We start from the raw sequence: 12,063 nt of genomic DNA, 5'->3' as shown, positions 1-12,063 counted from the left end.
CGTGGTCATTTTTACTCTTATTACATGTCTTCATCTCTCTGCTTGTTTTGTAGTTGTTCTGCAAATTTCCTTGCTTCCTCTGGATCTGAGAATAGTCTGTTTTGTTGCCCTGGAATAACTATTTTAAGTACTGCTGGGTACCTTAACATAAATTTATATCCTTTTTTCCATAAGATCGTTTTCGCTGTATTGAACTCCTTCCTCTTCTTCATGAGTTCAAAACTTATGTCTGGATAGAAAAAAATTTTTTGACCTTTATATTCCAGTGGCTTTTTGTCCTCTCTTACTTTCTTCATTGCTTTCTCCAATATATTTTCTCTTGTTGTATATCTTAACAATTTTACTAAAATGGATCTTGGTTTTTGCTGCGATTGTGGTTTCGGGGCTAAAGTTCTATGTGCCCTCTCTATTTCCATTTCTTCCTGTAATTCTGGTCTTCCTAGGACCCTGGGGATCCAATCTTTTATGAATTCTCTCATATTCTTGCCTTCTTCATCTTCCTTAAGGCCCACTATCTTTATATTATTTCTTCTATTATAGTTTTCTATTATATCTATCTTCTGAGCTAACAGTTCCTGTGTCTCTTTAACTTTTTTATTAGATTCTTCTAATTTCTCTTTTAAGTCTTCTACTTTCATTTCTACAATTGTTTCTCGTTCTTCCATATTTTCCACTCTTTTTCCTAACTCTGATATGGCCATTTCCATTTTATTCATTTTTTCTTCTGCATTCTTAATTCTTCTTTTTATCTCATTAAATTCTTGTAATTGCCATTCTTTCACTGATTCCATATATTCTTTAAAAAAAGATACATCCATTATCTTGCCTTTCTCTTCTTCTTCCACTTCTTTCTGTTCTTCTTCTTCTTCTTCCTCTGGATTGACCATCTGTTGTTTCCTTGTTTTCTTTTTACCCTCTTCTTTCTTGTTGTCGTTATTGTCTGTGTTCTGCACCTGCTGCTGTGCTGCAGGTGTCTCTCTCAGCTGTGGAGATCGACTCCGCAGCTGTTCCCCCCTCCCGTCAGTGTGTTTTTTTTCATGCGTGGTTGCGTACTTTTACTCGGCTCTGCGAGCCATTTTTGTAGTCCCGAGCCCGGGACTTCCACTGACCTGCGGGAGCTGGCTTCTCTCTCCGCGGCGGGCCTCTTCGGACAGGTAAGGCCTTCACTTTCTTCTTCCGACATTCTTTCTTCTTCTTTTCTTCCCATTGTTTTCGACTTTTCTCTCTTTGCTGCCATTTTCTTCTCACCTTTATTTTTACTTTATTATAAATTTTAATCTTGTACCTTTGTGCTTTGTGTGTTTTTTTTAAACTTTTCGGGAGAGGGCTGGAATTCTCTGACCGGCCACTACTCCTTCACGTGACTCCCGGTTTTTTTGGGGTTCAGTGAATTACAATAGCACATTTATACCAAGTTTGATTCATTTAAGGAAAGCTCTTCCATAGATTTGAGCCAATGGTTATGACAAAGCATCGAACCCAGTGGTGCTCAACCTTTTTCTTTCCACTCACATACCACTTTAAGTGATCCCTTACTAATCACAGAGGACTGATGGCATAGGGATCACTTAATGTGGTATGTGAGTGGGAAGAAAAAGGTTGAGAAACACTCAATGGGTTAAAAACATGTCGAGAGTGTGCTGTTTGTACAGCGGATCTCTTTATTGGAGGAGTAGCCTCTCATGAGCTGGATAGTGCAGAAGAGAGACCTATTAGCATTTGCTTCTTGAACCTTGAACTGAATTACACTTAACTAAATAGGAAAGGCATTTTCCCTGAGCTTTAAGATTAGAAAGTCCCATGAAATTCATAACTGATGATAAACCCTTGACAGCTGATCTGAATCCAGAAACAGTACTTTGCATGTTTAGCTACCATGAGCATAAAGATAGAACCTATTTCTGTTGCTTATGGCTGAGATATTCAGTACAAAAGATCAGTTCTGATGTTACATCAAAGTTAGAGAACACGGAACAAATTGCACCAAATAGGGAAGAAATATTTTAGTTCTTATATTTGGATGAGTTGCCTGTAGTGGGTTGTATGAATCAAAATACAGGAAGGAGATTGAAAACTTGGCCTAAATGGTGCACCAGCAACAATCTCCCACTCAATGTCACCAAAACTAAGGAGCTGATTGATGACCCCTCCACCATCAGACTCCTCAATGACAAAGTCAATCAGGGACTCTTATTTGTGCATTTTATTGATTTTCTTTGCTCTCCCTGTCTTGCACAGTCAGTTTGTTTCCATTTGTTATCTGTTTACATTTCTTTATTTGTTTACATGCTCACACTGTGTGCAGTTTATTTTTTGCACTACCAATTAGTGGTAATTCTGCAATTCCTGCAGGAAAAAGGAATCTTAGGGTTTTATGTGATATCATATAAGTATTCTGACAATAAATCTGAAATGTAAAATCTGTCATTGCAGAAGACAATCACACCTATCTGATATAGTCCATGCCAGAGTCACATAATTATCTCCACTCATATCTCCCTCACAAGAGTGAATTGTCAGTTGAAGAAGCAGTCATATAATGAGCTGAAGTAGTGATTCCTGAGAAAAGTATATTTAATAAAATGTTGGCCACACAGCTATCTAGAATGGCTTGGGCTATGGGAAGCACAGTGGAGAAGATGGTCTTCACCACTCTGATGGCTGACTTTTGGACAGGGGCGCAGTGCAAATTTTTTTGGGTGCCAGAACTCACAAAAAATGGTGATAAGATGGTCTCAGGAGACCTGGCCTTGGTGGTGGCCATGTTGAATTTGGCGCTGTATAATTGACAGCGAACTGCAGGACTACGAAATAGGACAATCGACTGCAGAAATAATAGGTATGTCCAGAATAGAAAATAGTGCTCGCGGCGGGTGGTGGGGAGGGGGGGGGGTGGGTTGTAGATAGGCATTCGCATTTCCTGGGGGAATATGGGCAACGAAGATCCTGCATTGAGCTGCCATCACCACGCTGAGTGGGCCAGTGAGGTGCTGGAGTGCCACGCCAGCAAGTTCTAGACATGTGTTGGCTGGGTTAGCGCTGTACGTTTCTTACAAGTACTGAGGCATCCTCCCACTTCCAAAGATACGCAGCTTAATCTGTTATTGGCTTTAAATGTAAGCTGTGTTGGTGAGTAGCAAAATCTTTTGAAAGTCGGAGTAAGCTTGAGGAACAAAGAAACTGGATTGGTTTAAATGGGCATTCATTGGCTGGTACTTTGAAGAGTCTGTACGCATGCTAGGAGTAAAACACAAAAGTCCGCAGACACCCCCATGATTGAAGTTAAAACACAAAGCTGGAGAAACTCAGCAGGTCAAAAAACATATTTGATATAGCAAAGATAAAGATACATAACCAACATTTTGGGTTTTGAGGTCTTCATCAAGGTATGGGCAACATGTAGACAGGCACCCAAACAAAATGGTCAGGGGAGGGCCATGGGGAGGAGCACAGCCCCAAATGGAGGAGGTCATAAGTGGATAAGGGAGGGAGGGTGCACCAGCAAACGGGCAGGGGGAAGGGCTCTGTGAATGGAGAGGGAAAAGGGTAGAGATCTGGAGAAAGGAGACAGAGGAAAAGGGAACTGGGAGCAGGCTAGTAGAAACCGAAGAAGTCGAAGTTTCTCACTGAGCACCTTCGCTCAGTCTGCATCAATGCCAGGGATCTCCCAGTGGCCAACCATTTTAATTCTGCACCCCACACCCGCACTGACCTATCTGTCCATGCCTTCATGTACTCTCAAACCAAGACTACCTGTGAATTGGTGGAGCCACACCTTATATTCCATCTGAGCACTCCCCAACTGGATGGTACTAACATCAACTTCTTCAGTTTCTGCTAGCTCATTTTGCTCATACTTTAATGAAGCACTCAAGCCCAATACATTGGTTATGTATCTTTATCTTTGCTATATAAAGTTCACTGTTTGACCTGCTGAGTTTCTCCAGCATTGTGTTTTTACTGTATCCACGCTAGATGAGTTTACAACCCTTTAGGGACATAAATGTCACAGTGTGTACACATCCCATACACTGGTAAGTAAAGAAAATACCATTATTAATCCTTTGCACCTATGTAAATGGTCTTCCAGAGTATAGATTCTGTAGAGTTAGAAAAGCAATAATTATTGACTGTGATAGATCACCATGGAGAATGGGTAAAAATGTTTCTGATGAATTCCTATAAAACAAAACACTGAAAATTGGACCTTGATTGCATTACATGGGCTTCCGGAAAAATTTGTCAGATAACAGATGACTGTTTCATGCAGATTTAGAAGCAATTCATGAATAAAAAGTGTTTTTTTTTCCCTTAAGTGTTTTAGATATGGATCAAGGTCAGCACTATTGAAGAAGTGGTCTCCTTTGATTCACTTTGATTTACAGAAGCAACCTTCAGTGTTAGAGGGGACAAACCGGAAAGTAGTTGTTAAACTTCATTTGGAGCTAAAAAAAAAAACAGCAGTACTTAGTAGAGATGTGGTTGTTTATCTCAGGACTTATTAGTCATACAAATTCAAGAATTCAGTTCTTTATACTTTATTGAGGATTTTCACCATCAAAGGTTTCCATGTGTCCATGAACAGTTATCATTCAGATGCACATAGATTTATATACACAATAATTTGTAACTTTTAATTGTAGAGAAGTTAATAGCAGCCTCTTATGCCTGGAGGAATAAATCATGACTGTGCACTTGTGCAGTATTACGCCATGATAAAATCATATCAAGTCAAATTTATTGTCATCTAATTGTACAAGTACAAACTGACGAAACAGCATTCTCCGGTTCTTGGTACAAAACATGCAGAATCATAACCTGACATAACACACATGCAAACAAACAATACATATGCAGGACAAGTATTGTATTGATGGAAATAAATACATATTGCTTGGTATAAATGAGAGTCTTGAAAAATATGGATTCAAGCTACTGTTTAGCTAGATTTCACAGTGCAGTGCTGAGAAAATGTTGCATAATGGGAGATGCTGTCTTTTTGCATCAAGGCAAAAATGTATCTGTAGTGTTACAAGATCAAACTAGCAACCACAAAGGAGGTATATCACACAGGGGTAAAGATGAACAATTACTTTATTAACAAAAATTCACCTTCAAACTTTCATTCAAAATCCCCCCTTTTATAACAATGCCCACTGGTTACTATGCAAATTTCTATAACAGTGTAAAACTAACAAATTCCCCAGCCTAAATATAACGTAATCAAAGTCTAAGTTATATTTCCAACCAGCCCATAGAAAAACTTAGACACAAAACACACAAGACTCACAAAACTTCGAACTCAACTGAAGCAAAGATCATGAACAAAATTCAGTTTGTTTGGTAAACTGAAGCCAAAAGATCTTTGAGAGAGAGAAAGCACAAAATTTGAAGTTGTCTTGTGTTGCTTGCAGAGAAAGGAACCACTGGCTTGGTCTGGATCCTTCTGGCTCCCTTCAGAATGTTCATCCATTTTGAAATCCCAACATTCTAAACTGTCCTCCAGACTATGACTCATGCTCTGGGCCTTCTTCCACTCCACAGCACCACCCAGTGGTGGTTTATCGTCCAAGTCCAGAAATTTTTAGATCATTTTCTTCACATGCCCAGTCCATCTCCCACTCTCTCAGCAGTCCACCTTCACCTTGGCTCTCTAAGGCAAACTGACAGTTTTTAACATAAAACCACACAACACATAGGCCAATACACAATGCAGAACTCTGTAACAGTAGCCATGTGCATAAGTCTGTGATATAGCGGATCTGAGCATTTTATGAAGAACAGCTTTGTTCAACTCAATGGGATTTGAATTTCATAGGGGCAGCACAGTTGGCATAGCGGTTATTGCAATGCCTTTATTGCACCAGCGATTGGGACTTGGGTTCGCATCCTGCACTGTCTGAAAGGAGTTTGTACATTCTCCCCACGTCTGTGTGGGTTTTCCGCAGGGACTCTGGTTTCCTCCCACCATTCGAAATGTACCGGGGGTGGAGGTTAATTGGGTGTAAATTGGGCGGCACAGATTCATGGGCCAAAATGGCCTGTTACCGTGTTGTATGCTTAAATTTAAAATTAAGTTTTAAAACAAATAAAATATAATGTCATTAGCACATGTAATAGTCCCTATTTCCAATTATTGTCTGGCTTCTCAGATAAATGCTAAAGATATCATAATAATATGTAACAAGGGAAAGTGTTCCCTGTGCCCGTTACAATAGTCATCCTTCAACTTGTATCTCGAAAGCCAAAGATTTAGATAATAATATCATCGTTGCCTCTTGAATCTTGCTGTGCACTAATTGGCTGTCATATTTTCTGCCTTGCACATGTTAATCACACTTCTCTGGTTGTTAAGAGTGTTGGGTCACAATGTGGTTATTAAGAGGGCTATTTAAATGCAGGCTCCTTTTTTTGTAGCAAGGTCCATTTTTCACAATTAAGTAAAAAAAGACACTTCCTAACCAAGCACATATTGTTTCCAAGTAGACCCCAGTGAATTATTAACAGACTTGCTGAAAAAAATTATATTTCCTGCAAAATACCGGTAATTAACAAGGGGATATTATAATTCTTTATAGTGTAAGAGTTAGTTTGATGGGTCAAGTTGTTTTTTTCACCATTCTATACTCTTTGCTCAATCTGTAATATCGCAAATAGCAGCAACATCTATAAGACTCTGTACAAGATGTACCTCTTTTTTATCCCGTGATGTTGGGATATATGTGAAAGTCAGCCCGTGAAGTATTAAAACAAACAGCAAAACACAGCAGAACCAATTAAGCATACAGTTTCTTTATTCAGCCTTGGTAATGCTAGCGGGAGTGAGGGACACAAAGAAAGGGTTTAGTAACTCATTCTCTACACTGAGCCCTACTCAAAATGAACAGAGTGTTCATTCGATTTTTATACACCTTTGGGCAGGGGTCTGCATGAGACCCTACAAGTTTCACATGGGTTTCACACAACTGGCAATTTTTGTTTTTGTAACATATGTTCCGCTGTGGTGTCTGTAGATAAGCTGGCAAAACAGAATGACCTTGCATCCTTTTCTATTTGGTCTTACTATATTCTTTGTGGTGTTAGTTACAATCTCACTGTCACACAGGGAAGGTCATGTTAGAAAGCGTCATATTCCCGCCTATGTTACAAGGCACTATATTCGCATCCAACTCATTAACCCTTTGTTAAACATATTTGTTAAACTTATTCTTTCACAACTGGCCATTGCCGGACCACAGAAAATGCCGGGAAACAGAAATTGACCCCAAAGGGAACCCCCTATGTAAACATAACAAAAGTAGAACGAAGCTTAAAACAGGAAATAATACTGTGGGGAGGTACGGTTAGTGTAGCGGTTAGTGCAATGCCTTTACAGCACCAGCAATCGGGACCAGGGTTCCAGCTCCACGCTGTCTGTAAGGAGTTTGTTCTCATGGCAGCAGATTCAAAGGTACAGGACCACAGAGTGTCAAATAAGAGAGGTACAACCTGTATTTATCTCTTCAGTATTGAGAATGATATATCCAAAAATTTCAAAATAAAGATAAAATGAGCTTTTCATGCAGTTATGTAAAGTTTAATGGATTATATTAGAAAACCAGAGAAGATGATTTAAAGATATAAAACACGTAAGTCTGCAGACACCATGGTTGAAGTAAAAACACAATGCTGGACAAACTCAGCAGGTCATACTGTGTATGGAGCAAATATAGCAAATATAAAGATACATAACAATTCAGGCTTGAACCAAGATGTTTTGCACATAGTACTGGCTAGATGTGCCTCTTGTAAACAGATCGACTAGGGCTGGTTACTGAGTTAAGCAGAAGGTCATTCAGCAAGAAAATACATGTCTTGAGAGCTGGACAAGCCCTTGTTACTATGGCAATAAATCTTTCTCTTTCCCAGGAAGGTTACGAAATGACTAAATCTGCTCTTGGCTGATGGTGGAACTGTAAGTATTGTTAGAAGTTATGAAGTTTCTGCTCTGCATTGCCCCCTCCTTCCAGCTGGAAAGGGTTATTTGGAGTTGAGCACCCTCGTGGGAAGGGAAAACCGGGAACAATTGAGTGGGAAATTGAAAATTAATAAACTATTGTTGGTATTTAAAGGTTTGCAATGTAGAAATTGCAGACAAACTTTGTTTTGATTGGTTCTGCCAATTTCCCATGGATTCCTTTGAAAAATTGTACTCCAGTTTCCCGAGCCCCACTGCTTTTTTGGCCATATTCAGTCATTAACAGATATCATATGTGAATTAACCTTAGCCCACACATAATATTCCCACCAGTGTTATTGTGCTTAATCAAACTTGAATGACCATAAATATTGTCCGAGATGCATGTTGTCTGATAGAACTCAACCGAATTGCAATAATTGATTAGGTGCTGTGGATTGGTTGCTTTATGATGATTCGATGCACGTGTATTTGTTGTGTTGCATCAGGAGTCATATTAGGAAGGATATTAAGGCATGTAATACTAATCACCACCAGAAACACAGAAGGTCATGATAGCAAACTGCACATAACATTCACTTGACCTCACCACGAACAAAGTGGAGCTCAACACGCCGTGTTATATGTGTTATACATGTAGCTAAAGATTCATTCTGTGGTAGCGCCCAGGAGGTCTTTTCACAGGGGAAGAATGAGGGGAGACTTGATACACGTGTACTACAAAATTATGATGACTGGATTGCAGTATCTAGAATACAAAGAAAGATTGAGTAGACTGGGTCTTTATTAATTGGAGTGTAGAAGTTTGAGGGGGGATTTGATAGAGGTATTTGAAATTATGAGGGGGATAGATAGAGTAGATGTGAATAGGCTCATCCCCTTGAGGGTAGGTGAGTTTGGAATGAGGGGTCATGAGTTAAGGGTTGGGGGAAAAAATTTAGAAGTAACATGAGAGGGGGCTTCTTCTCTCAGAGAGTGGTGGCTGAGTGGAATGACCTTCCAGTAAAGGTGGTTGCAGCAGGGTCAATTTTGTCATTTAAGAGAAGGTTGGATGAGTGCGTACTTGTGAGAGGATTGGAGGGTTAAGGACAGGGAACAGGTAGGTGGGACTGAAGGAGATTACTTAAATCAGTGCAGACTAGAGGGGACGAGATGGCCTGTTTCCGTACTGTAATTCTTATATGGTTATACAGATCAATGGTTTTCAACCTTTTTTTGCCACTCACATAGCAGCTGGTAATCCCTTACTAATCACAGAGCACCTATGGCATCCTATAGGTGTTCCATCATTAGTAAGGGATTACTTCAGGTGGTATGTGAGTGGGGGAAAAAAGGTTGTGAATCACTGGTATAAATAGAGTAAATGTAAGCAGGCTTTTTTTTCCACCGAGATAAAAACTAGAGGCCATGGGTTAAGGGTAAGAGGAGAAATGTTTAAGAGCACCATGGTTAGCACAACACCATTACAGTGCCAGTGACCAGGGTTCAAATCCAGGAATTCTCCTGGTTTCTGCATTGGTTTCCTCTCACTCTCCAAAGAGTACCGGGATTGTAGGTAAATTCAGTGTAATTGGCCGCACAGGCTCGTGGGGTGGAAGAGCCTGTTACTGTGCCTGTTAAATGTCCACATTTAAATTAAAAATTAGGGGTATCTTCTTCGCCCAGAGAGTGGTGCGAGTGTAGAACTAGCTTCCAGCTGAATTGGTAAATACAGGCTCAAGGTCGACATTTAAAATAAATTTGGAGAGGTACATGGACGGGTGGAGTATGGGGGGGATATGGTCCGGGTGCAGATCAATGGGACTAGGCCAGTGGTTTTCAACTTTATTCTTTTCACTCACATACCACTTTAAATATTTCCTGTGCCATAGATGCTCTGTGGTTAGTAAGGGATTGCTTAAGGTGGTGTGTGGGTGGAAAGAAAAAGTTTAATCATCCCTCATTGACTCGTTATGTGCACAATTTCATCACTCAAAAGGAAATGGGCTGATGACAATTTTTCTCAAGCAAATTATTTCAATAACAATTGGGTCTAGGACAGTGATTCTCAACCTTCCCTTCCCACCCACATCCCACCTTAAGCAACCACTTCCTAATCACAGAGCACCGATTCCATAGGGATTACTTAAAGTGGGATGCAAGTGGAAAGAAAAAGGTTGAGAACCGCTGGACTAGGCAGAATATAAATTCGGCATAGACTATAAGGGCCAAAGGGCCTGTTTCTATGCTATTGTGCTCGAGAGTCCAAAGGATGATCAAGTATTTGGGTGTTGCTCAATATCTAGCTTCTGCACTTTAATGGACATCTAGGTCAATGATGTCTGCAAGTTGTTAAAGCTGACAAGCAGTGTGGGTGATGTTCACAGGCCTGCCGTGACATCAAGGATTCTGCAATGAATGCTTCTAGGCCTGGGTATGCACGTGGGAATTACATTCACATTTCCCTATGATAGGGACAACCCACCGAAGACTAGCAGAGAAGAACAAGCACCTGAAAGAGGGACAAGGAGGATGAAGGTGATAAGACCGATAGCTGGATGGTCTGAGGGAGGTTGGTGCTCGACAGTGCCCTGGTCTCTGATGTTCTCCTCAGCATTCAGACCACCAGTCATTGAATCAAGCTCCCCCAAGCAGGTCCCTAACTGGCACTATGAACCGAACTCAGAGAATGGATGCAAGTACAGTAACAACCCTGTTACCAAAATTCAAGCAACCAACAAAAATATCGAGGAAAATAAATAAATAAAAAGAAATTTGTAAAAGGTAAATGTTCTCTGAAGTAACGTATAAACCTTTAGTGAAGATGGTACCAAATATTCAGCCAGCGGAGGGCCTTGGACATGCTTTGCTCATAGCAGCTGTTTGAACAAAGTTGTGACTGACTTTTGTCTTTTAAACTTTTTATTCTTAATGCAGGTGTAAGAGTGAGTTTCAAGCAACCATAAAATTTGCACATGCGGCATCTACCAATCCCCATTGGTGCCGGATACTGTAAATAGCTATATTCAGTTAGTCAATCCACCACCATCCCTAACATCCTTGCATGACAAGACACTCATCCATCTCCAAACTTCCTACCTACCAACTTCTATACAATTTCCATTGCCTTCTACCATGCACCAATGCCCCACAGCCCCTCTTTACAAAGTGTCACAGATGAGAACAGATGAGAAAGTCCAATAAATCAACAGACGAGGTCTTTTGTCAAGTCCACACTGATAATCAACCATCGATTTACACTAATCCTATCGTAATCTACTTCCCAGACCATGATCAGCCTTCATTCACATCCTGGCCCTTGGACCTGATTACTCCCCTGGTGTTGTCGAGATATTGTAAAGAATCCTGGATCTTTGCTATCCAACAAGGAATTATTCCAAGCTAGAAATGATAAAAGAGCTCAAGAATCTTGACAGAACATCTCCAATAACAGTTCCCTGGAACAGGAAATTGCCTCCAGAATCAATGGAGCCATTCAGGCCACTCATTGATACTGAGCAAGCCCTTAACTAACATCCCATCCATCGTTCCATCAAACCAAAGATATAGCGCCCTATCAACTCTCCTTCACAGTGATGGGACACGTACACTGAATTTGTTGGAATGATAGCATGGCTAACATCAAGGCCCCTGATTGAGAAGCTCTGCCAGCTTTTCAGAAATTGCTGCTGTCTGCACCATTTAGGAAAAGTTCAAATCTAATAAGAATGGAACCTCCTAATAACAGAACTTGTCCAGAGACTTGGTTGGGGCAGGAGAATAAAGGGCCCCATATGGCAAGCATATAACCATATAACTATTTACAGCAAAGAAACAGGCCAGTTCAGCCCAACTAGTCTGTGCCAAACATCTTCTCCCATCTAGTCCCACTGACCCGCATTCGGCCCATAACCCTCCACATCTCTCCCGTCCATACACCTATCCAAACTTTCCTGAATATTAACATTGATCTCACTTCTACCACCTCTGCCAGATGTTCATTCCACATCCCCACCACTCTCTGCGTGAAGAAATTCCCCCTCATGTTTCCCCTAAACTTTTCCCCTTTTACTCTCAATCCATGCCCTCTGGTTTGAATCTCCCCCAGTCTCAGTGGAAAAAGCCTA

The 12,063-nt window shown here is 40.6% G+C and overlaps 1 long non-coding RNA gene across 1 annotated transcript in view; it reads left to right on the top strand.

Annotated features, from left to right (window-relative positions):
• The window catches only part of LOC138752625 (uncharacterized), a 56,084-nt gene extending 45,359 nt beyond the window's left edge, over positions 1-10,725 (top strand). Inside the window, exons 2-3 of the long non-coding RNA XR_011350779.1 lie at positions 7,909-7,954; positions 10,411-10,725. This is a non-coding gene — a long non-coding RNA (uncharacterized lncRNA). The remainder of the gene's footprint in view (positions 1-7,908; positions 7,955-10,410) is intronic.
• The last annotated feature ends 1,338 nt before the right edge of the window (positions 10,726-12,063 follow it).

This window comes from Narcine bancroftii, chromosome 2 (assembly GCF_036971445.1).
Source record: "Narcine bancroftii isolate sNarBan1 chromosome 2, sNarBan1.hap1, whole genome shotgun sequence".
NCBI lineage: Eukaryota > Metazoa > Chordata > Chondrichthyes > Torpediniformes > Narcinidae > Narcine > Narcine bancroftii.
The sequence above is the reverse complement of the archived record's forward strand: the minus strand, read 5'-3'. Positions and strand labels throughout refer to the sequence as shown.